Genomic DNA, 24,745 nt, shown 5'->3' on the forward strand with positions numbered 1-24,745 from the left:
ACCCGAGATACTGTATGTCACTGCAGGCTGTATCTCCCACAGGTCACATGTTAGTATGCTTATAACTGTCCTGGGGAAGAGGAGGGTTCTGCACCAAAGCCCTTCAGTGAAAGAAGATACATCATCATTACCTGTGACTCAGGAAAGAAAGGAGGATGAATGTTCTAATGCATGGGTGTCAAACTCAAATACCCAGTGGGCCAAAATGTAAAACCTGAACAAAGTCACGGGCCAACATTGAACAAATTAACCTTTTAATATGGACCCAAACAAGTTTTGCTTTAACATTGAATATGGAACAAGCATCGCTTATTACCATACAATATATAATTTAATAGTGGAGACATGCAAAATCGAATTTCAAATGAAAAAACACATCAATGGCATTCATTTATTAAATAAATAAAATTTAAATAAAAATTGTATGCCTCTTTTCTATTTGCAGCCTTCGGATTTAAATACCAAAATAAACTTTTTCCACTGGCTAATAATTTTACAAATAAAATGATAATAAATCAATCAACCATTCAAGCCCATGCCTTGTAGCAAGAAAAAGTGCATAAAGAAAACGTTAATTATTGCACACTGGTCTAATCTGATGTGCCCAAGCCAGATACCTGGCATTTCTTCTTGGATGCTAGTTCATCAATGCCTGGGCTCAAGCTCTGAGCTGAAGAAATCCTCAGTATCGAGCGAAGATGTTCATCAGTCAGACGTCTCCTGTGAGTTGTTTTGGTCATCTTCGTCGAGGAGAAAAGTTGCTCACATAGATAAGTGCTGCCGAACATGGAGAGCATCTGAGCAGCTTGGGTGCGGAGCTGAGGCATTGTGTCAGGGATGAACCGTGGAAACTGTGCGGCGCCCACAGCATCATACTTTGACTTCAGCGTGTCGTTGCACTGGAGTTCAATCAGCTCCATTTGGATGTTGGTTGGTGCATTTTCCACATCAACTGCGAAGGGATTACTAAGCAGTTCAAACTTGCATTTCTGGGCATCGAAGTCGGCAAATCGCCGGCTAAACTCAGCGGCGAGAACACTGAGTTTTTCAGCAAACTGTGCGCATGGGAACACGGCGGTAGAGATCTGCGCTTTTATGGATTGGCAGCAGGGAAAATGGCAAGGGTTTCCTTGCAGCATCTGATTCTCCCACAGGCACAGTTTAGTTTTGAAGGCCCTCACTGCAGCGTACATGTCTGTGATGATGCGCCCCCGCCCCTGAAGCTGCAGGTTCAACACGTCTGCGTATTCCGAACCACACTCCTCCAGAAAAGATTTAAACTGGCGGTGATTTAGACCTTGGCTCTTATAAAGTTAACTACCTGTGTTACTGTGGTCATAACATGTTCCATCTTTAGGGCTTTGGCACACAGTGCTTCCTGATGTATGATGCAGTGGTAAACAGTTAGCTCACCTGCACAGTTCTCTTCCCGCATCTTCTCCCGAACCATGCCCACCAGTCCACTCTTTTTACCGCACATCGCTGGCGCACCATCTGTCGTTAATCCAACGAGTTTATCCCACGGCAGCTTTATTTCAGTTACACATTTGGAAACCTCCTCAAAGATTTCCTTTCCTGTGGTTGTGCCATGCATTGATTTGAATCCTAATAGCTCCTCCGTAACACACAGTCCACTCCACGGATGAAGACTGACAGCTGAGCAGTATCAGATGCGTCGCAGCTCTCATCCACAGCGAGGGAGAACGCAACAAAATCTTTTCCCTTTTCCATCAGCTGGTCATACAGATTGGTGGCAAGATCACATGTGCGATCAGCTACTGTGTTCCTGCTCAGGCTCACGTTTGAAAATGCTTGTTTTTTCTCTGGGCATACGAGGTCACAAACCTTCATCATGCACTTTTTCATGAACTCTCCCTCATTAAAGGGCCGGGCTTGATTTTGCGATCTCTGCTGCCACTATATAACTAGCCTTTACAGCAGCCTCGCTTTGTGATGTGGCTTTTTTAAACATATTCTGTTGTGAAACCAAACTTCTTTTCATCTCCTCTACTTTCTGGCTCCTTTGAGTCATGTCCAGGTCCTTGTATTTGTCATGGTGTTTCGTTTCATAGTGTCGTCTAATGTTGTACTCCTTACTTACAGCCACGTTGACTCCACAAACAAGACAAACAGGTTTGTCTTTTACATATGTAAACAGATATTCTGCCTCCCACTTGTCCAGAAAGCTCCTGTTTTCTGCCTTTCTTTTTGCCATTTTTGGGAAGGGTTAGCTCGCTGACAGTTGTAGCGTCTATGTTGCTATGACTACTGTCACAGAGGAGAGAGCGTTTCTGGGTCCTGTCCTGATTGGCGCGCGAAAACAGCAGAGCATTATGGGATTCGTAGTATTAGTGGTGAATGCGCTGTATAATACCGGCGGGCCAGCTCTAGTAGTAATTTGGTATTGTCTCGCGGGCCAAATATAATTACCCCGCGGGCCAAATTTGGCCCACGGGCCAGAGTTTGACACCCATGTTCTAATGTGTTCGGCCTCTCTTCCTCCTACAAAATAATGTGCTTCTGAGAGATGCTTTTCTAGGAGGAGGTAGCATTTTAATATGAGCCAGAAATGTTCCATTACGGTCACTGCTATTTCACTGGGACATTTCCCCTCCTCACCTCACTCTTTCCAATGCAGCTGTGTTCCTCTCAGACGATTAGCTGGGTACAGAACAGATTGTGGTATATATAACCCTCCTCTCAGACAGGGCTTGCATGGCAGTTCAAAAGTAGAAGGACTTCTAAAAAGAAAGTTTTCCCCAGGCTTTTCGTCATCCGACGATGACCTAAACGCCTCTTTGTTTGGAGACAGAAAATGCCCTTTTTAGGAATAAGCATCTGATGTGGATTGGTGAGGGGATGACAGGCATCTGTGAGGGAGAGTCCAACATGCATGCATCAACTGTTGAACAGCATCCAGATGACGACACACACAGGGCCCAAGATCTTTTTTATTAAGGTACAGAGAGATGGTGATTTCATGTGTAACCTTGCCCTTTGAAGGAGAGATTAATGACATCACAAAGGGTATCGTTTTACAGAGTTACATTTTATGGCTTCCTCATTTTCGTGGATAAGACTATGCCTTTTTAAATTGATGCTTTTTGTAGCCAAAAGCCGCAGCCAAAAACAATTGTATGTTTCTTAGTTACAGTTGTTAGGCTGTTATCCAGACAAAATAATGATATGAGAAAGGTGTCCTGGATATTATTTGAAACAAGCCACTGTCAACAAAGCTACATAAACATACTTTTCAATCTAGAAATTGTGTTTGAAGGCGCTTCAGATAATATCCAACTGCATTTTTAACTAAATTTAGCTTTGGAGCAAGTAGTGTTTAGTAAACATATTGAGCATCTCAGAGAGAGCCATTCCACGGATGTAATCACATGATATCATATACAGTACCATATCACCATATCCTGTGTCTGGGGTCAGATCATTAATGGTATGTAGATATACTCTGCATGGATACAACCCGTCACCCTCCCATCCCTCCAGAGTCCTCACCTTCCAGGGTATTTCTCCTCCCATCAGCCCCCACCACCACGTCAAAGTCAATATTAGCCACAGGGTGATCGGCAGGCCTGATCTCAGCTCTCCAGCCAGGCCCTGAAACACAGACAGAGGAGAGGAGGGAGAGCGGGAAGGGAGGAGAGGAGGGAGAGCAGGAAGGGAGGAGAGTAGGGGAGAGAGGGTCAGTACAGTTCACAGGGACACACACCTCAAACAAACACACTTATCAGTATACAAGCGGGTAGAGTTCAACCCAGATAGAGAGAATGAGAGGACGTGGGCTAGAGAAACAGACAAAACATTTACTTGGTTGCTCTTTCGGCCTGTTATTTCTGGGGAACAATATTTATGATGCCTATCAACACCAGTGGGGAAAAGGGTTTGCTAATCCCGACAGCTCTCAACCAAGAGGGTGACACAGAGGCCACACATTGTGTCATTTAGCTCAGCAGACTATACCGTGCTGTAATTATATAAGATGTTGATTAATGTCAGTCTCACTTGTACTGTGTAATTGACACCAGAGCGCTAGCTAGCTACAGTATATAATTCAATATGGTACAGCGTTTTAGCACGTAGTGGATCAAATGTGGTGAATAGTGTCAGCCACAGAGGCAGTGTGAGACCCCAGCAGCGTTGGGTTGGCTGTCGATCTGCTGTGTAATATCACCATGTCAAAAATGCATTCCATCATGTCAAGGACACCGAGCACCCTGTGTCAGCAAAAGTAGGGGGACCATTCTGTATCCAAATTTAGTAAAGACTCTTGTTTATATCCGTTGGTTGATGTCGCTGTCGAGGAGGCCACATGGGATAACTAATGACCTCTAGTCCAGGAGTCCAATCAACAAAGCTCTGTAGGAGAGAGGGGGGTCAAGTGTAGAGGTATTTCAGATAGCCAGCCTTTCAGCTCGGCCTCACATCACCACACACCATTCACATCTTGAAGCAGCTAGTACTGTTAAAAGAACTTGGTCGAGGGGGCACGGTTGTAATTACACTGGCTAATCAGCTCTTAATTCACTTCCACAGACGTAATTTGGCTCTGCTGCTCCTTAAACAAAGCCACTAGGTCTGCTCTGCTCACTGATATTACTGTGTGCTCTGCTCAGCAGCAGCCATAAAATAACATTAGCATCTGGGGAGGTTGCTAACCATTAGCAGCTGAATAGGAATGGTGAAGGAATGATTATGACTTTTAAACATTTGATTTCCATGGCAATGCAAATATCAAATAAAGGATGATCAGTGCACTGCTGTAACAGTGCTGCTGTTTACTGCTGGTTGCCAAGGAGATTCACTGTTGAATGGGGGAGGCAGAACTACTTTAACAGGTACTAGTTATGGACTGCAGTAACTCCCTGTAGCTCAAGGCACAGTGATGTAAAGCAGCAGAATGCTATGGTGTGGGAGAGAATATACTGTGTTGGGATCCTCTGGGCAGCCACGTACAGATGTAGGATCTTAATTTGATCAACCTGTTGCAGGAGAACTTTCCTGCAATGCATGAAATGTTAAACTTGTATCAACTTGTAGAGGTTTTTCAAAAGGATTCTAAAGTTTGTAATTTCCACTTTGAAATTTCAGACTGAATTTTCCCTTAAGAAAAATGTATCAACCTCTAAAGAAATGTTCATTAATTATAATCCACATAATAATTCCCATTTCCTGTTGCTGCAGGATTAGTTTCCTGCTGTAGCAAACTGGATCAAATTAAAATCCTACATCTGTAAAAGTCTTACTGACTGTTGCAAAGCTCATGTTAAGGTGCACTGTTGATGTTCTCCAAATGCATTGCATAAAGCCCTTCAACCCCAACTAGCCTGTCTGATATTGAAAGTCTGGTCCCAAATGCTGTAACCTAGCCCTTGCCTGAACCCTGAACTACATCCAAAAGACTTGGAAGGGTGAGCAGAAAGGAGCAGGGATGATGGGTACTAGGCCAATGTTGATGGATTTCAATGGACATATAGCTACTGAAAGTGACGGCCTGTAAGTGGACTGTCACTCACCGTCATTCTCCTGGTTCTCTGGAGGTTCCAGCAGCTTGACAAACTCCACATTGACGTGGAACTCCACAGCTGCGAGCAGGGCGATCTTCAGCAGCATGAGCTGGAGCTGACGAATACCTGGCAAACAAAGACAAGAATCAGGGGGTCTAAGAACCATGCAAGAAACTCAGCTGGATTTTCTGGCTTATCTAATACAGTACCTAGTACATGCACACTGCACAGGCATCCATGCATTTACACATTATACACACACTTGACAGCTGTAGAAAGATTTGCTTTTAACAGCAGCAGTTGTATCTCTGTAGCTAAGAGCAGGTGGAAGGTTCACCTTCCATGGCTCACAACCTTGACATTATGCAACGGAAGGTATTGGCAGCATCAAGGCTACCAGACAAAAAAAATGCTTTGGAGGGGAATAGGATACAATAGCATAATCATAAGCTAAGAACATGAATCCAACAATATCGATAAGCAAAATATTACGTTGCAAAAGTACGTACATGTCGGGCTATGGGAATTGGCTGTTATTAATAACAACTGTTATGGCTGTACGGGCGGAAAGGTTTCCTGGTGAGATGTTTACTCCACATGTAAAGGTGCTTACTGATGTGATCTATGGCTCCAGCACAGAATTTGCCATAGAACTTTTTAGCCCCGAGGCCCTTGAGGTCGTGGATGGTGTAGGGCCACAGGTGCAGCACGTTGTTCCTGGAGAAGGTGTCCCTCTTCTCAATCACCACCACCTTGGCCCCCAGCAGAGCCAGCTCGATGGCCGTCCGCAAGCCACATGGGCCTCCCCCGATGATAAGGCACTGCAGGAATGCAAGAATGACAGAGGGACACCATTATCATTATGAGTGCAAATAAATAGGACTCAAAATTGTATTTCAGTCACATTTCTGTTACACAAAATGCAATACATGTCACGATGTCGGTTCCTCTCCTTGTTCGGGCAGCTCTCGGAGCTCGGTGTCCCCGGTCTTCTAGCCATCATCGATCCACTTTTCATTTTCCTTTTGTTTTGTCTTGTCTTCCCACGCACCTGATCTCAATTCCCTAATTACATGTTGTGTATTTAACCCTCTGTTCCCCCCCATGTCTTTGTGCGTAATTGTTTATTACGTTGCATGTGCACGTTTTCTCTGGTGCGCGACGGGTTTTGTACCCATTTGTTTGTTGTTCTGGTTTCCGGTGGTTTTATGAATAAAACTGCTCCGTTGATTACCCAGTTTACGCACTCCCTTACAATACATGTGTACATCATAACCATATGCCTGCCAAAGAGATCATATACTGTATACGTGCCTTATCACCATAATAAATAATACTTACTGAAAATAGAATCATTGTTTAAACATGTAGACATACTCAATAGCAGATGAAATATGAGGGGATGAGTTGATGAGTGTTTACTGTATATTGCCAAGTAAACAGACAGAGTGTCTAGGGTGGATGTTTATGGTGACAGTATGTTTTGTGTTACTCTGACCCAGGGCTGGGAGAGTATGTGTCATTACCTCAACAGTAGATCCTTATTACAGCCTAGTCATATCAAAGACATGATTCATGCATCTGCCTCACTCAAATATGCATGAAGTCAGTTATTTTGGGTTAAAGGATCCTTCTGAGAATGTGTGGTGAGAACATGACTTCATCCAGCCTTCTAGAAAGGATGAGAAGGGACTTTTTGGGGGTGTTAGTTCTTCTGAGGAATCATCTCACTGTCCAACCACTCCTGAGTCAGACAGTAGCCCCTGCTGTGCCCAACGAGTTCGGCTGCTTCCTGTTTCCTTAACCTTATAACCAATCAGAGCCTCTCTCGACCAGGCTCAGCTAACTCAGCCCACTGTGACCTTTTCATTTCAGATACCTTATTTCCTCCCCAGCCCAGTCAACCCACACACCTGACCTCTAAATCCCCAGCAGTATATTTGAACAGCAGGACTCACTTCCTGTCACCCTGTGTGTCTGCCTGAAGGGCCACAGGAACTCCCATGTGTCACTCCGATCAGTATTGTGACACGGTCGTGTTTCAGCCCCAGCCTCGGGGGCCTTATCATGTTTGTATACTGTGGCTCTGTGCTGAATGGGGTATACTCTCTCTCTTTTTCTCTAGCTCTCTATCCTTCTCTCTCTCTCGTTCTCCCACTCGCTCTCCTTCACTTTCTCTCCCCTCTCTATTCCCGCCCCTTTCTCTCTCTCCCGCTCTGTCCCAGGGTGCTGTTTACAGAGCTAAACGTGGCAGCTGCCCAGATCACACCATAAATGGTACCGCTGCTCCCGGCAATAAAAATATGATCGGGCTTTAGTCATTCTGTTTTCTCATTCTGCGTGTGTGAGTCTGCTGCAGGGTGTCATCAGGAGGCGAAGGAGAACATAACATTAGCAGCCTAGGGGTAAAAGTATGAGGTATTCAATACTCATCAGGTATGCTAGTCAAACCCAGGTGTCTGGACAGGCCTGGCCCAGTTCTTTTCATCACGAGGAGTGATTAAAGTGAATGGGCTCTTTAACCATTGTCAGGAGAATAAGACAGTCACCGAGACGTGCCAGGTGTGTTAAGGATCACCGCCACAGAGGAAAAAGAAAAAAACATGTGGAACAATGCCTTATTCACAAACACAGAACAACATCAGCTCAGTTTATTCAGATGTGCCTAACCACACAATCCCACAATGTGGGGAATTATCAAACCTGATATGAGCTAGATAATCACTATCAAAGCACTACTTTTGTTTTAGTCTGTCTCTATGGTGCTATGAGAGATGAGCGGTTTGTTTTTCCTGTTTCTATGCGGTGCTGTGTTATCGCAGATGGGAGGGCTTCCTGAGGGCCCACTGCAGTTCTGCTGAGTCAGACCACAGCCACTTCCTGTCTGTCCCCCACCTGTGACCTCACCCCCTCACCAGGAGTGTGACCTCACCCCACCTCACCTTTCACTTCTCTCCCGTTCATTACTTACTGCACCTGGAGCCCTATTAGCTGTCAATCAAATCAAAATCAAATTAAAGTTTATTGGCCATGTACACAGTTTATCATACTCAGATCATGCAGAATGTAGACTGGAGGCCAACTCAAACATGCTTATCAAAATGGAAAGTGGACATAATGTCAGGCAGTTGTTAATTATTTTCTCCTAGAATCCTGATCAATCTATAGAGCTCAAGACTATAGGATACTGCTGAACCAAACCTTATCCTCCATAACTGCACTGTTTTTGAGTACAAATGACTTGTTATAACTCTACGGAGAATAGTATGTCATCTAAGGTCAAAGGCATTGACTGGTGGTCTCCAGTGTGTCCAGTGTGTTCATGCTGCCAGCCAGGTTAGATTGACAGGAACACCACCCAACACTGGGCTGAGTGGAGCTCCTTAACACACATGCTTATTCTGGCTTCACCGGAGTAAAACAAACTGACTGTGTGTGTGAGTGAGTGAGCGAGCAGAGCCTGTGCACCTGCAGACATGATGTGATGCCTCACTAGCTTGGCTCAGTGCACGGTGGTGGCTCACGCTGTCTTGGGACAAAACGTCAGACTCAAGGTACTCAATCAACTGAGAGAGACCACCGGGAGAGCCACAACATGAACTGGCAACCCTCGCAGACAGCCAACTGGGACTTCATGGGAATTAGAAGAGGAGAAAAGGTGTAATACTCCTTGTCTGAGCATGAAATAGGCCTGAGAAACAGGCAATGAGGGCACAGTGTGTCTCTGAACTTTCAAATCATACCGTAGAAGGTTCCATACAGTGAATTATTTGCTCAGTGGAAGCACACTTTTCCACAGCATCAAACCATATAATTAAGGGATGTCAAGAGAGGATGCCAAGCATGGAAATGTTGATGACACACTGTTCAATGATGGGCCATCTAGGGTGAGATTTACGAGCATGGCACAGACAACCTGTTATAGAGGAGAGCTCCTCCACAATGAGGGGGGAAATACAGTAGGAAATCAAAAAAGCAGTTGTTCCGTCTTTAATGCTAACCCGCATTCAGTGGGTTGTGAAGTAAAGAGTTCGTGTCTTCACTGTAGTTTAGTCTAAAGGGCAGGAGACTGGGGAACTGAACAGTGTAATAAACAACAATACAATGAAAATGTTTCCATGTGCTTCATACATGAGGTATGTGCCAACATTATACAGGCATAACAGTTCACACAAGAAAAAGGAAATGAAATGTAACACTTGTGGTATTTCATGAATGCCCAAACCATTACAAACATATTACATAGCTCAAGGAGAATTACGTTTGCACAACGGAGACTACAAACTATCAGGCTATTTGCCATTTCATTTAATTAGGCTATTACTGCAATAATAGTATATGTCATCATGTGGAGTTAGATTGCCTCATAATTAGAGGGCTTACTTTGTAATTGTGATGTAGAAATGCAGAGAACACACAAATCAGATCCTCAATAGAAAACAGTGTCTGTATTTTGCTGAGGTATACTGGCGCTGAAGTGCAGGTCAGGAGCTCACCTTCAGGACATAGCCGGTCCAAATAGTTTCCATAGAATCTGGCACTGGACAGCGGCACCGCCCTGGAAAACTAACCGTCTCTCTCACTGGGCCTCTTCCCACTTCAGCTCACTTCTCCAGACCTCTCGGATGAGACGAGCACAAAGCAACTCTGACACTATTAAAATAAGCTTGTCAGATCTCGGGCTCAAGAAGCCACTTCAATAGGCCTAAAGCACTTACATTTAACAGCATAATCAGTGAAAGAGACTAAGCTCAGTAACATGTGTCCTATGACCATTCTGTTCAGTGTATCTGCTTCGTATTTAAAAAAACATTCATATGGGCCTTCATTGTGTTCCTCATTAAAAACGTCTGTCATTAGCATTATAGCCAGCTGTATGCAGTAACAAACTGGGGATGACTTCATATGCTATACAGATTGTAGCTCCAGCAGGCATTTGGAGGCTGGGTGAGGAATGCATTAACGTTATTATTCCCTGTGAACCACCACCAAACCCTAACTCAACGGTTACGTAATCCACTCCTTGTGAAGAAAGTCAAGTCATTTATCAAGTTGTGGCAGATGGGCTGCAATTAATCACAACAGGAGAGCCATATACTGTACCACTATCTATGGGAGATGTCTGTCAATCATTTTACGCCTTAAATCTCCTATTCTGTAAAGAGACTTCAAACAAAAGAAGTGAGGCTAAGTTGAATTCTGGCCTACGTTTTTTACAAGGTCGTTTCTCCTTCACAAAATACACTTCCATCCACACAGCCAGAGTAATGAAATACTTATGTGAGTCTCTCCTACTGTACCAACAGTATGGTTAATTACCCAGAACTCGGAGACTGTACTGTACATCTGTTTCATTACTTTGATCAATAAGGCCATTCTACGCTGTCCTGTGGCTTGTCAGACTGAGGAATCCTAGCTGAAACTATTTAGCACGGGACTAAAGACAATCAGACACTTTAAATGAAAGGTTCAATAGAACTGGGATAGCACCTAATCATGGCATACTCTCAGATCAAGGGGGTGTATGGTGTTCCAACCTGGTTTATAGTTGGTATCAGAGAGAACTAGTAAAACCTGTCTTATTTTGGATAACTTAAAACACACTTTAATAATATCTGGGCAGGGTTCCAACCCTTCAGGAGGGCCCATTAAAAAACACCACCCTCTCAGTAGAACTACGAAAAATAATCACACTTGCTGAGTGATGCTGTCTGTGGCTGTGTGTTATGAAAGCATTTTGGTGACTGATTGAGGGTGCTGTGTAGCTTTGTAATGCACCATTCTGCCAAGCTGAAAGGGGCAAGGCTCTGTAGAGCTGTGGATGAGGAGGGATGAGGATAGTGCTGAAGTGAGTTACCGTAAAGGCGTTGGTATGCTTCCCAGCCAAAACAGTTCGGAAGAGTTTGTGCATATATCATGATGACATTTTGTGGCGTTTGTACGTTTTGGACTTCAGTGAGGGTTTTTTCATCTGTTCGGGCACAGTTAGAGAAATACTGCATCTGCACCCAAACATCTAAGTTAGATGTAAAATTGCGCGTATAAGATCTTCTCTGAAAAAAATTCAAAATGAATGGCAGATTTGTTGAGTTATCTTAGATTAATTCTGACTATATTGAGGAAGTATATACTGGCTATGGGGTCTAAAACACACTGCCCTAACCCATCTGGACTAGAGGAATACCTATGTGAGAATGCTATTCATCGACTACAGCTCAGCATTTAACACCATAGTACCCTCCAAACTCGTCATCAAGCTCGAGAACCTGGTCTCGACCCCGCCCTGTGCAACTGGCTACTGGACTTCCTGACGGGCCGCCCCCAGGTGGTGAGGGTAGGTAACAACATCTCCACCCCGCTGATCCTCAACACTGGGGCCCCACAAGGGTGCGTTCTGAGCCCTCTCCTGTACTCCCTGTTCACCCACGACTGTGTGGCCATGCACGCCTCCAACTCAATCATCAAGTTTGCGGACGACACTACAGTGGTAGGCTTGATTACCAACAACGACGAGACGGCTTACAGGGAGGAGTGAGGGCCCTCGGAGTGTGGTGTCAGGAAAATAACCTCACACTCAACATCAACAAAACAAAGGAGATGATTGTGGACTTCAGGAAACAGCAGAGGGAGCACCCCCCTATCCACATCGACGGGACAGTAGTGGAGAGGGTAGTAAGTTTTAAGTTCCTCGGCATAAACATCACGGACAAACTGAATTAGTCCACCCACACAGACAGCGTTGTGAGGAAGGCGCAGCAGCGCCTCTTCAACCTCAGGAGGCTGAAGAAATTTGGCTTGTCACCAAAAGCACTCACAAACTTCTACAGATGCACAATCAAGATTATCCTGTCGGGCTGTATCACCGCCTGGTACGGCAACTGCTCCGCCCACAACCGTAAGGCTCTCCAGAGGGTAGTGAGGTCTGCACAACGCATCACCACAGGGGCAAACTACCTGCCCTCCAGGACACCTACACCACACGATGTCACAGGAAGGCCATAAAGATCATCAAGGACAACAACCACCCGAGCCACTGCCTGTTCACCCCACTATCATCCAGAAGGCGAGGTCAGTACAGGTGCATCAAAGCAGGGACCGAGAGACTGAAAAACAGCTTCTATCTCAAGGCCATCAGACTGTTAAACAGCCACCACTAACATTGAGTGGCTGCTGCCAACATACTGACTCAACTCCAGCCACTTTAATAATGGGAATTGATGGAAATGTATGTAGAAATGTATCACTAGCCACTTTAAACAATGCCACTTAATATAATGTTTACATACCCTACATTACTCATCTCATATGTATATGTATATACTGTACTCATTTAAACTGCTGTATCTTGCTGCATCTACTGCATCTTGCCATCTTTATGTAATACATGTATCACTAGCCACTTTAAACTATGCCACTTTATGTTTATATACCCTACATTACTCATCTCATATGTACATACTGTACTCTATACCATCTACTGCATCTTGCCTATGCCGTTCTGTACCATCACTCATTCATATATCTTTATGTACATATTCTTTATCCCTTTACAAGGTGGTAGTTGTGGAATTGTTGGGTTAGATTACTCGTTGGTTATTACTGCATTGTCGGAACTAGAAGCACAAGCATTTCGCCACACTCGCATTAACATCTGCTAACCATGTGAATGTGACAAATAAAATTAGATTTGATTTGATTTGAAAATGTACACTTGAAGTCGGAAGTTTACATACACTTAGGTTGGAGTCATTAAAACTCGTTTTTCAACCACTCCACAAATTTCTTGTTAACAAACTACAGTCTTTGTGCATTTTTCCAGCAATTGTTTACAGACAGATTAATTCACTTAAAATTCACTCTATCACAATTCCAGTGGGTCAGAAGTTTACATACACTATGTTGACTGTGCCTTTAAACTTTGAAAAATTCCAGAAAATGTTGTCATGGTTTAAGAAGCTTCTGATAGGGTAATTGACATCATTTGAGTCAATTGGAGGTGTACCTGTGGGTGTATTTCAAGGCCTGGTTCATCCTTGGGAGCAGTTGCCAAACGCCCGAAGGTACCACGTTCATCTGTACAAACAATAGTACGCAAGTATAAACACCATGGGACCACGCAGCTGTCATACCGCTCAGGAAGGAGACACGTTCATTCTCCAAGAGATGAATGTACTTTGATGCGAAAAGGACAAATCAATCCCAGAACAACAGCAAAGGAACATGTGAAGATGCTGGAGGAAACAGGTACAAAAGTATCTATATCCACAGTAAAACGAGTCCTATATCGACATAACCTGAAAGGCCGCTCAGCAAGGAAGAAGCCACTACTCCAAAACTTCCATAAAAAAGCCAGACAACAGTTTGCAACTGCACATGGGGACAAAGATCGTACTTTTTGGAGAAATGTCCTCTGGTCTGATGAAGATGAAACAAAAATAGAACTGTTTGGCCATAATGACCATCATTATGTTTGGTGGAAAAAGGGGGAGGCTTGCAAGCTGAAGAACACCATCCCAACCGTGAAGCACGGGGGTGGCAGCATCATGTTGTGGGGGTGCTTTGCTGCAGGAGGGACTGGTGCACCTCACAAAATAGATGACATCATGAGGTAGGAAAATTATGTGTATATATTGAAGCAACATCTCAAGACATCAGTCAGGAAGTTAAAGCTTGGTCGCAAATTGGTCTTCCAAATGAACAATGAGCCCAAGCATACTTCCAAAATTGTGGAAAAATGGCTTAAGGACAACAAAGTCAAGGTATTGGAGTGGCCATCACAAAGCCTGACCTCAATCCCATAGAAAATGTGTGGGCAGAACTGAAAAAGCGTGTGCGAGCAAGGAGGCCTACAAACCTGACTCAGAAACACCAGCTCTGTCAGGAGGAATGGGCCAAAATTCACCCAACTTATTGTGGGAAGCTTGTGGACGCTACCCAAAACATTTGACCAAAGCTAAACAATTTTAAGGCAATGCTACCAAATTGAGTGTATGTAAACTTCTGACACACTGGGAATGTGATGAAATAAATAAAAGCTGAAATAAATCATTCTCTCTATTATTATTCTGACATTTCACATTCTTAAAAAAAGTGGTGATCCTAACTGACCTAAGACAGGGAATTTTTATTAGGATTAAATGTCAGGAATTGTGAAAATCAGAGTTTAAATGTATTTGGTTAATTAAGGTGTATGTAAACTTCCAACTTCAACTGTACAAACAGTACCATTGCAGCTTTTTTCTAGTTTTTCTAGCTTTTCAAGAAAAGGTATTTTAAGGGACTATGTGAGCACACTTGTTCGGTTCGCCTAGGTGAGTTTGGCTAGGCGCCAACCGAACTGAAGCATGCTGATGCTTTAAGTGTCTCTGTGTGTTTGATTGTGTGTGTGTGTGCGTGCATTAGTGCGTACGTGCATGCATGTGCATTTGTGAACATACGTGTGTAAATACTGAGATGAAATTTGAGTTCTGTCTGATCAGAAGAACACACCTTCTCAGTTGTTTATATGCGCCAGCTGCAGTAGTAGTAGCTGATTTAATGTGTCCTGACAGGTACAGTTTAAAGTGATGACCATGACGTTGCCTAAGTCACTACTCTCCCTATAACACTTCTCTACTAAGAATAGACAAACTGCCGATTGTCTAAAACCGATTATAGCCGGGAAAAAGTCAGAGAATCAGTCACACCTGTCACTATTGTGACTTGAATCCTGATTAATCAGAAGTCCAATGGGTCAGACCAGTCATACAACTCACAGCTACACAAAGAGAAGTGAAATGCATAACATTCATAAATATTACTTCCACATGAATATATTGGGATCTTATTTCAAACTACTGTAGAGTGTGCACTGGGCATTGTCAAGACAATTTTCACACTGATGGTCTTGTAGTTCTTTGTCTCTTTTATCTCCAAAGACTTCCATGCAACAGAGCTCCGTCTACAGTGTGCACAAAGCACCAGAGGAAAAACAACACCTCTGTATGATGCAAAGCAAGTGTCCTTCGAATGTCATGGTGAGTGGCTGTTAGCTTACCTTAATTCCCACACAGGCTTGGCCCTTCTTGTACTCCTTGTGGCAGGTTCTCTTGTCCAGCTTGGCCCAGAGGGCTTTGGCCCTCCAGGATGTGAGCCTGGTCTTCAGACTACAGTAGAACGTCTCATGGTCCTGAGGGTCTAGATCCAGCAGCCTGCACAGGAGGTTGAAGGACTGCAGGGTGCCCTTACAGGTGGAGGCCTGGATGAAGTTCTCAAACAGCTTCCCTGCCTGGTCCTTCTCCTCCTCTGTCTCCCCCATCTTTCCCAGGAGGAGTGCAGGGTGCTTGGCTGGTGCTGGCTTGCCTTTCCTCCTCTCTCGCTCTCCCCCAGCTGTCTCAGTGGCTACACCCACAGCCTGGCCCCCATGGTCATGCCCAATCTGAGGAGGCACAGAGAAAACATATTGAGTCGGATGTCATCGCACGGCCTTTAGAAGTGTAGAATCCTTAACAGATGGCTTTATGGAACATTGGGAGAAAAACATTAAACAGTCAAGTTTTGGACAGGAAAAGGCACAACCCTCTCTAACCATTCTTAGTTTTATTATGTACGTTTCAAAGGTTGATGTTTCGGCCTTCAATGGCCTTCTTCAGAATGATCTCAGAGGGAATAGACAAGTTCATATAGTGCATGGGGAAGACAATTAGGGAAACAGTCAATTAACCAGCCTGCAACAATCACTGATTTTCTACAGAACTGGTTTCATTGTATGTATTTTACTTCAAATCATATATCATTATATTTCCAGTGTAAGAATCGATGTGTTTGAGCTCTCAAAGAAAGCATTTTTATTTTCAGACAAACTAATACAGCATGCCATACTAACTGATTGTTTCTAGATAGATCCTGGGATAATGATTGTCTTCGTTTCTGGTCAACAATGGACTGTGGAAGAGTGCACATTTCCAAAAGTCAATGCCAAAAGTTCAAAATCTCAAAATTTCAAAAACGTGTTTCAAAACATAGTGTTCCCATTTCTATGAACTAAATGACATACAGGAGGTCATACAGATAACACAGTGAATATCAACACAATAATGAATCATGGTTTCCATCTACAAAGTACAGTGCATTTCAATCTAATGACCAAATCTATGGATAAAAATACCAGACAGCTCAGTGAGGTCAGACAGTTCGGCCCATGCCTGTTTGCACATCACTGACTTGGCACTAGTGGACACAGACATACTGCTAAGCAGGGAGAAAAAAGTGCTTGTCTTGCGGCTGGAAACTGGACAGAGGTTCATTTTTTCATCCGCAGAAGGGGGACACCTACCCCTGGATATACTACCTAGAGTTGTAGACTAGTCTCATAGGTCTGCATTACATAGTAAATGTACATCTGGGATACTCAAATTAGTATGAGTGATATGCACTAATTAGCAACTTTGCAACTACTTATTACTTTTTAGGTACTTTGCAATTACTTAGCATTTTAGCTAACCCTAACCCTAACCTAACTCCTTACCTAACCACTAAAAAAAACGAATGTTAGCATTAGCCACCTAGCTAATGTTATCCAAAACAAATGTGAATTTGTAACATATTAGAGGTTTTGCAAATGCGTAACATGTTGTACGTTTTGCAAATTCATAACATATTGTACAAAATGCAATACGTAATTTATCATACAAATTGTCATTCTTAACATATCATACAACATCCATAAATGAATACATACCATATGAAACGTAACACATACTAAATGCAATGTCTCGAATTGACCTTACAGAATAATAAGAAATGCTCTGAGACCATGTTGAGAGTTGTGTTTGTTTGTTTTTTCGCTCCCCTATAGGATTTCAAAGCCATTGAATTCCCTATGATAATATTGAGGTCCGAAGGATAAAAGTGAAACAGATTATTAGTTTGAGGACAACCTCTCTGTATCATTGAGTGGCCAGGATGGTACTCAGGCCACACCTTAACTGAGAGAGACCGAAAACTCTTCATTAATTATGAATGAGGCTTACATATGCTTACTTTTACTTGTAGCATTACCCTCACACACCATATATTGAAAAATGAAACTGACACTAGAAAAATAACCCAATCCCCTCTTTCAAAAACCACTAATCAAACATCTGAAAAGCATGCCAGGGAATCCACACCAGAGCACAACATAAAAGCATAACATGGAAACCTCTCCTAAAAATATGGGAACTTTTTGGGTGGGGACCATGGCTTCTGTGAGGTTTGGGAATAGCAGGCCTTTGCTATTCAAATCATCCATGGAGAGGGCTGGGCTGTGCTGGACTTGGCCAGGGGAGAGATGAGCCCAGCCCAGCAGGTCCTGCTGCAGTGCCGTCCCCCGCTCTCCACCTCAGGGAGTGGTGTGCTAGTGTGCTGCATGGAGTGGTGTGCTAGTTCGTCAACTTTCTGCCCTGCTGGAGCTGCCCCGGTAAACTGTAAGTGGTGTTATTTTGAAGTGGAAACGTCTATGGGCAACAACAACTCAGCCGCGAAGTGGTAGGTCACACAAGCTCACAGAATGGGACCGCCAAGTGTTAAAGCGCGTAGCTTGAATAGTTCCAAACTGCCTCTGGAAGCAAAGTCAGCACAATAATTGTTCGTCGGGAGCGTCATGAAATGGGTTTCCATGGCTGAGCAGCCACACACAAGCCTAAGATCACCATGCACAATGCCAAGCGTCGGCTGGAGTGGTGAAAAGCTCACCACTCTGGAGCAGTGTAATCGGATTCTCTAGAGTGATGAATCACGCTTCACCATCTGGCAGTCCGATGGACTGGAGGATGCCAGGAGAACTCTACCTGCCCGAATGCATAGTGCCAACTGTAAAGTTTGGTGGAGGAGGAATAATGGTCTGGGACTGTTTTTTATGGTTCCGGCTAGACCCCTTAGTTCCAGTGAAGGGAAATCTTAACGCTACATCATACAATAATATTCTAGACAATTCTGTGCTTCCAACTTTGTAGCGACAGTTTGGGGAAGGACCTTTCCTGTTTCAGCATGACAATGCCCCCGTGCACAAAGCAAGGTCCATACAGAAATGTCGAGATCGGTGTGGAAGACCTTAACTGGCCTGCACAAAGTTCTGCCCTAAACACTATCGAACACCATTGGGATGACTTGGAACACCGACTGCGAGCCAGGCCTAATCGCCCAATATCAGTGCCCAACCTCACTAATGCTCTTGTGGCTGAATGGAAGCAAGTCCCCGCAGCAATGTTCCAACATCTAGTGGAAAGCCTTCCCAGAAGAGTGGAGGCTGTTATAGCAGCAATGTTCCAACATCTAGTGGAAAGCCTTCCCAGAAGAGTGGAGGCTGTTATAGCAGCAATGTTCCAACATCTAGTGGAAAGCCTTCCCAGAAGAGTGGAGGCTGTTATAGCAGCAAAGGATCATGTAGTGTAACTGCTCTGCTGCCTACTGGAGTTGGTCCGAGTGACACCACCTCTCCTCTTCCACTGTGTAGCAGCTGTTGAGAGATCGATATGCCATCTGTCCATTAAGAAAAGTTTTATTATGTCTCTGACACATTTTTATGTTATGTTTATTTAACTAGGCAAGTCAGTTAAGAACAAATTCTTATTTTCAATGACAGCCTAGGAACAGTGGGTTAACTGCCTCTTCAGTGGCAGATCAACAGATTTGTACCTTGTCAGCACGGGGGTTTGAACTTGCAACCTTCCGGTTACTAGTCCAATGCGCTAACCACTAGGCTACCCTGCCGCCCCTCAAATGATAAGCAACTCCACATGGGAGGTGTTAGCTTGGAGCAAAGATACATGAGACTTCTGTTGTCAAGTCCTTGAACCAAGTCTTGGTTCTCAGACAGCTTTCAGTGAATCATTTTGGGAAACAACTCTAAATAGGCATACTTAAAGGAACAATCTCCACTGTTGATACAGTCTCAAAATGTTTTGCATGTCAGCAGTTGAGTTTTCAAGATATAGGATTTTCAAGAAGCAAAGTGTCACTCATGATGATGCATTTTGGGACTGTATTACCGTGGCTAATTTAAACAAATTAAAAAATACAGTTTGAAAGGATTTTCCCTGGAACATGAGCACAAATGGTCACTGAAAACAGGCCAGTTCTCATACAAACAAAATCATTCTATCTTACAGAATCCTGTTCGGCCCAAACTAGCTGTATATTTTGCATCCTGTTCGCTGTTGTTGTTTCTTTGCCTTACAGTCATTCATCCTGGATAATGGGATGTTAGCTCGTATTGAGGACAATGTGGGAGGGTTGTCAACTTCTGTCCCCAGGCTGATACACACACACCATAGTGACCCCCGGCTCCTGTCCTAGTGTCAGACACAAAACCCTACAGGCCTCGCTCTGGAGACAGCCAAGCCCCAGACTGCATTCCAACGCTGCATGCCTCACATAGCACTGAACTGCTCTATCAACAAGGAAGGCAACGCCTACAGACCTCTGTCAATGGTTCAACCACAGATATCCAATGGCGTGCTCATGACTCTGGGCCCATTCTGTAGGCTGTTATCAGTGTGTTTTGGTGATGTAATGTTTATGAGTGCTGAGAGAGGGCTGTGAGGGGCTCAGCATAGCATGCAGGTACTTTAATTAGCTTGGGGCAGGGTCATTTGTTTATGCAAAGGATGTATTATTATGCTGCTGTGGGGTAAGGGTGTTCCCCTTACCATGCAAGTTGTGGTACAACACAACATCTCCATTCACACCATTGTTGAAATAACAGCAAATCCTGAATGGCCCACTTTGTTCTCTGGTTATATTGGACAAGTTAGATGTGACAAATGATGGTATTTGCAACTGTTTTTTCTGTATAGATTTCATAACAAAAAACATAAGGACTTCTGTTGAACTACAGTAAACACCCGCTTTGTCTACCACTAACAAGTAGTGGTACTCCCAAAGCAACATTTCAGGAAGCAATTTTAATATGCGGCTATCACAATATCAGACCATTCCCAACGAAGACATACAGTAACTACAACTCGTGCTTGGAAAGTTTAAATACAACCATGGGTTTGTGCTCCAAGCTTCACAAATTGTTTTTAAAAAAAGCTACAGTATGAAGACCTGCTGGAGAGGTCTTTCTGTGTTGGTTAATGAAAGCTAGCACACACTGCCCTCACAGCGCCTTTGGAAAGGTTTCAGACCCCTTGACTTTTTCCACATTTTGTTACGTTACAGCCTTATTCTGAAATTGACTAAATTAATGCCTTCCCTCATCAATCTACACACAATACCGCATAATGACAAAGAGAAAACAGTTTTTTTGAAATGTTTGCAAATTTATAAAAAATAGATAACAGAAATATATTTATACTATTTATACTTACTTATTTACATAAGTATTCAGACCCTTTGCTCTGAGACTCTAAATTGAGCTTAGGTGCATTCTGTTTCCATTGATCATTCTTGAGAGGTTTCTATAACTTGATTGGAGTCCACCTGTGGTAAATTCAATTGATTGGACATGATTTGGAAAGCCATACACCTGTCTATATAAGGTCCCACAGTTGACAGTGCATGTCAGAGCAAAAACCAAGCCATGAGATCAAAAGAATTGTCCGTATAGCTCCGAGACAGGATTGTGTCCGGGCACAGATCTGGGGAAGAGTACCAAATAATGTATGCAGCATTGAAGGTCCCCAAGAACACAGTGTCCTCCATCCTTCTTAAATGGAAATTGTTTGGAACTACCAAGACTCTTCCTAGAGCTGGCCGCCTGGCCAAACTGAGTAATCGGGGGAGAAGGGCCTTGGTCAGGCGAGGTGATCAGGAACCTGATGGTCAATGACACAGCTCTAGAGTTCCTCTGTGGAGATGGGAGAACCTTCCAGCAGGACAACCATCTCAGCATCACTCCACCAATCAGGCCTGTATGGTAGAGTGGCCAGGTGGAAGCCACTTCTCAGTAAAAGGCACATGACAGCCCGCTTGGAGTTTGCCAAAAGGCACCTAAACACTCTCAGACCATGAGAAACAAGATTCTCTGGTCTGATGTAACCAAGATTGAACTCTTTGACCTGAATGCCAAGCATCACATCTGGAGGAAACCTAGCACCATCCCTACGGTGAAGCATGGTGGTGGCAGAATCATGCTGTGGGGATGTTTTTCAGTGGCAGTGACTGGTAGACTAGTCAGGATCGAGGCAAAGATGAACAATCCAAAGTACAGAGAGATCCTTGATGAAAACCTGCTCCAGAGTGCTCAGGACCTCAGACTGGGGTGAAGGTTCACCTTCCAACAGGACAACGACCCTAAGCACACAGCCAAGACAACACAGGAGTGGCTTCGGGACAAGTCAAGTCTCAGAAAGTCCTTGAGTGGCCCAGCCAGAGCCCGGACTTGAACCCGATCGAACATCTCTGGAGAGACCTGAAAATAGCTGTGCAGCAACATTCCCCATCCAACCTGACAGAGCTTTAGAGGATCTGCAGAGATGAATGGGAGAAACTCCCCAAATAAAGGTGTGCCAAGCTTGTAGCGTCATACCCAAGAAGACTCGATGCTGTAATCACTGCCAAAGGTGCTTCAACAAAGTACTGAGTAAAGTGTTTGAATACTTAAGTAAACGTGATATTTAAGTTTTTTATTTGCAATAAATTAGCAAACCTTTCAACCTGTTTTTGCTTTGTCATTTTGGGGTATTGTGTGTAGATCGATGAGGGAAATCAATAATTTAATACATTTTAGAATAAGGCTGTAATGTAACAAAATGTGGAAAAAGTCAAGTGGTCTGAATACTTTTCCAAAGGCACTGTATGGTCAGCTAGAAGAGCTGATGCTACATTGTCCCAGATGGAATACCATGACCTCACCCATGATCTCCATCTGACAGCATGGAAAGGCAATCAGCAGGCAGACAGCACCAACCCACAGAGCACCCGTAAAAAACACACATTTAAAAAAGAGAGCGAGAGAGAGAGAGAGAGAGACAGAGACAGAGACAAAGAGCAGACTGCGGCTGGGATCAATGGCCATTCCAAGCTGTTTTTATGAGAGCCGGAACGTTCAATTTCACCATACTGTACAATCATATCTGTTTTTGAAATCATATCTGCCCATCTATGACTTGGCTAATGACTAATCCATTTGCAAACACTGGCTATTCATTTTATGCCTGTTATATCAAACAAATCATCCCATCACTGGTGCTTTCACAGTACACCACAGGCGTCTCAGTTACCTGTTATTGTATTAGATAATAGTTCTCATAACTTTGTTATTTAAAGATACATAGTTGTCTTTGCTGTCTTCGTATCCAAGATAATTGTGTAGTTTAGAGTGTGTAGTCTTAGAGTGATTATCTTAATTTACCGAGGTTAGCTAGCCAGCTATCTGTCGTCCTTAACGTAGGAGACACTGCTAGCTAGCCAACAGCTAGCCAACGTCTACCGAATAGAACTTCCTCACTCAACAACCCGGTCGCATTCCGCTTCGCTCCACAGGTAGTATCACATTTTCATTTCATTTCATTACAGTACAACGGTTTGATTTGTTTGATCGTAGCTAGCTACATAGCTAGCTACATAGCCGTCTTTGTATCAAAGATAATTGTGTAGTCTAGAGCGATTTCCTAGGTTAGCTAGCCAGCTATTGTCGTTCTTTTAACGCAACGTAACGTAATCAACACTGCTAGCTAGCCAGCTAGCCTCCGAATAGCAGCACTGTAGAAACTATCACACTCAACGGAACGACATGATTAGTGTAGTGTCAACAACGCAGCCACTGCCAGCTAGCCTACAAAGTCAACAACGCAGCCACTGCCAGCTAGCCTACTTCAGCAGTACTGTATCATTTTAATCATTTTAGTCAATAAGATTCTTGCTACGTAAGCTTAACTTTCTGAACATTCGAGACGTGTAGTCCACTTGTCATTCCAATCTCCTTTGCATTAGCGTAGCCTCTTCTGTAGCCTGTCAACTATGTGTCTGTCTATCCCTGTTCTCTCCTCTCCGCACAGATCATACAAACGCTCCACACCGCGTGGCCGCTGCCACCCTAATCTGGTGGTCCCAGCGCACGACCCACGTGGAGTTCCAGGTCTCCGGTAGCCTCTGGAACTGCCGATCTGCGGCCAACAAGGCGGAGTTCATCTCAGCCTATGCCTCCCTCCAGTCCCTCGACTTCTTGGCACTGACGGAAACATGGATCACCACAGATAACACTGCTACTCCTACTGCTCTCTCTTCGTCCGCCCACGTGTTCTCGCACACCCCGAGAGCTTCTGGTCAGCGGGTGGTGGCACCGGGATCCTCATCTCTCCCAAGTGGTCATTCTCTCTTTCTCCCTTACCCATCTGTCTATCGCCTCCTTTGAATTCCATGCTGTCACAGTTACCAGCCCTTTCAAGCTTAACATCCTTATCATTTATCGCCCTCCAGGTTCCCTCGGAGAGTTCATCAATGAGCTTGATGCCTTGATAAGCTCCTTTCCTGAGGACGGCTCACCTCTCACAGTTCTGGGCGACTTTAACCTCCCCACGTCTACCTTTGACTCATTCCTCTCTGCCTCCTTCTTTCCACTCCTCTCCTCTTTTGACCTCACCCTCTCACCTTCCCCCTACTCACAAGGCAGGCAATACGCTCGACCTCATCTTTACTAGATGCTGTTCTTCCACTAACCTCATTGCAACTCCCTCCAAGTCTCCGACCACTACCTTGTATCCTTTTCCCTCTCGCTCTCATCCAACACTTCCCACACTGCCCCTACTCGGATGGTATCGCGCCGTCCCAACCTTCGCTCTCTCTCCCCGCTACTCTCTCCTCTTCCATCCTATCATCTCTTCCCTCTGCTCAAACCTTCTCCAACCTATCTCCTGATTCTGCCTCCTCATCCCTCCTCTCCTCCCTTTCTGCATCCTTTGACTCTCTATGTCCCCTATCCTCCAGGCCGGCTCGGTCCTCCCCTCCCGCTCCGTGGCTCGACGACTCATTGCGAGCTCACAGAACAAGGCTCCGGGCAGCCAAGCGGAAATGGAGGAAAACTCGCCTCCCTGCGGACCTGGCATCCTTTCACTCCCTCCTCTCTACATTTTCCTCTTCTGTCTCTGCTGCTAAAGCCACTTTCTTCCACTCTAAATTCCAAGCATCTGCCGACGACATCCGATCCTCGTTTGCTAAGTCAAACGACACCGCTGGTTCTGCTCACACTGCCCTACCCTGTGCTCTGACCTCTTTCTCCCCTCTCTCTCCAGATGAAATCTCGCGTCTTGTGACGGCCGGCC

At 44.3% G+C, this 24,745-nt stretch overlaps 1 pseudogene; it reads right to left on the minus strand.

Annotated features, from left to right (window-relative positions):
• The window catches only part of LOC115113638 (F-actin-monooxygenase mical2b-like), a 53,382-nt pseudogene that overhangs the window by 18,328 nt on the left and 10,309 nt on the right, over window positions 1-24,745 (minus strand).

This window comes from Oncorhynchus nerka, linkage group LG28, assembly GCF_034236695.1.
Source record: "Oncorhynchus nerka isolate Pitt River linkage group LG28, Oner_Uvic_2.0, whole genome shotgun sequence".
Lineage (NCBI taxonomy): Eukaryota > Metazoa > Chordata > Actinopteri > Salmoniformes > Salmonidae > Oncorhynchus > Oncorhynchus nerka.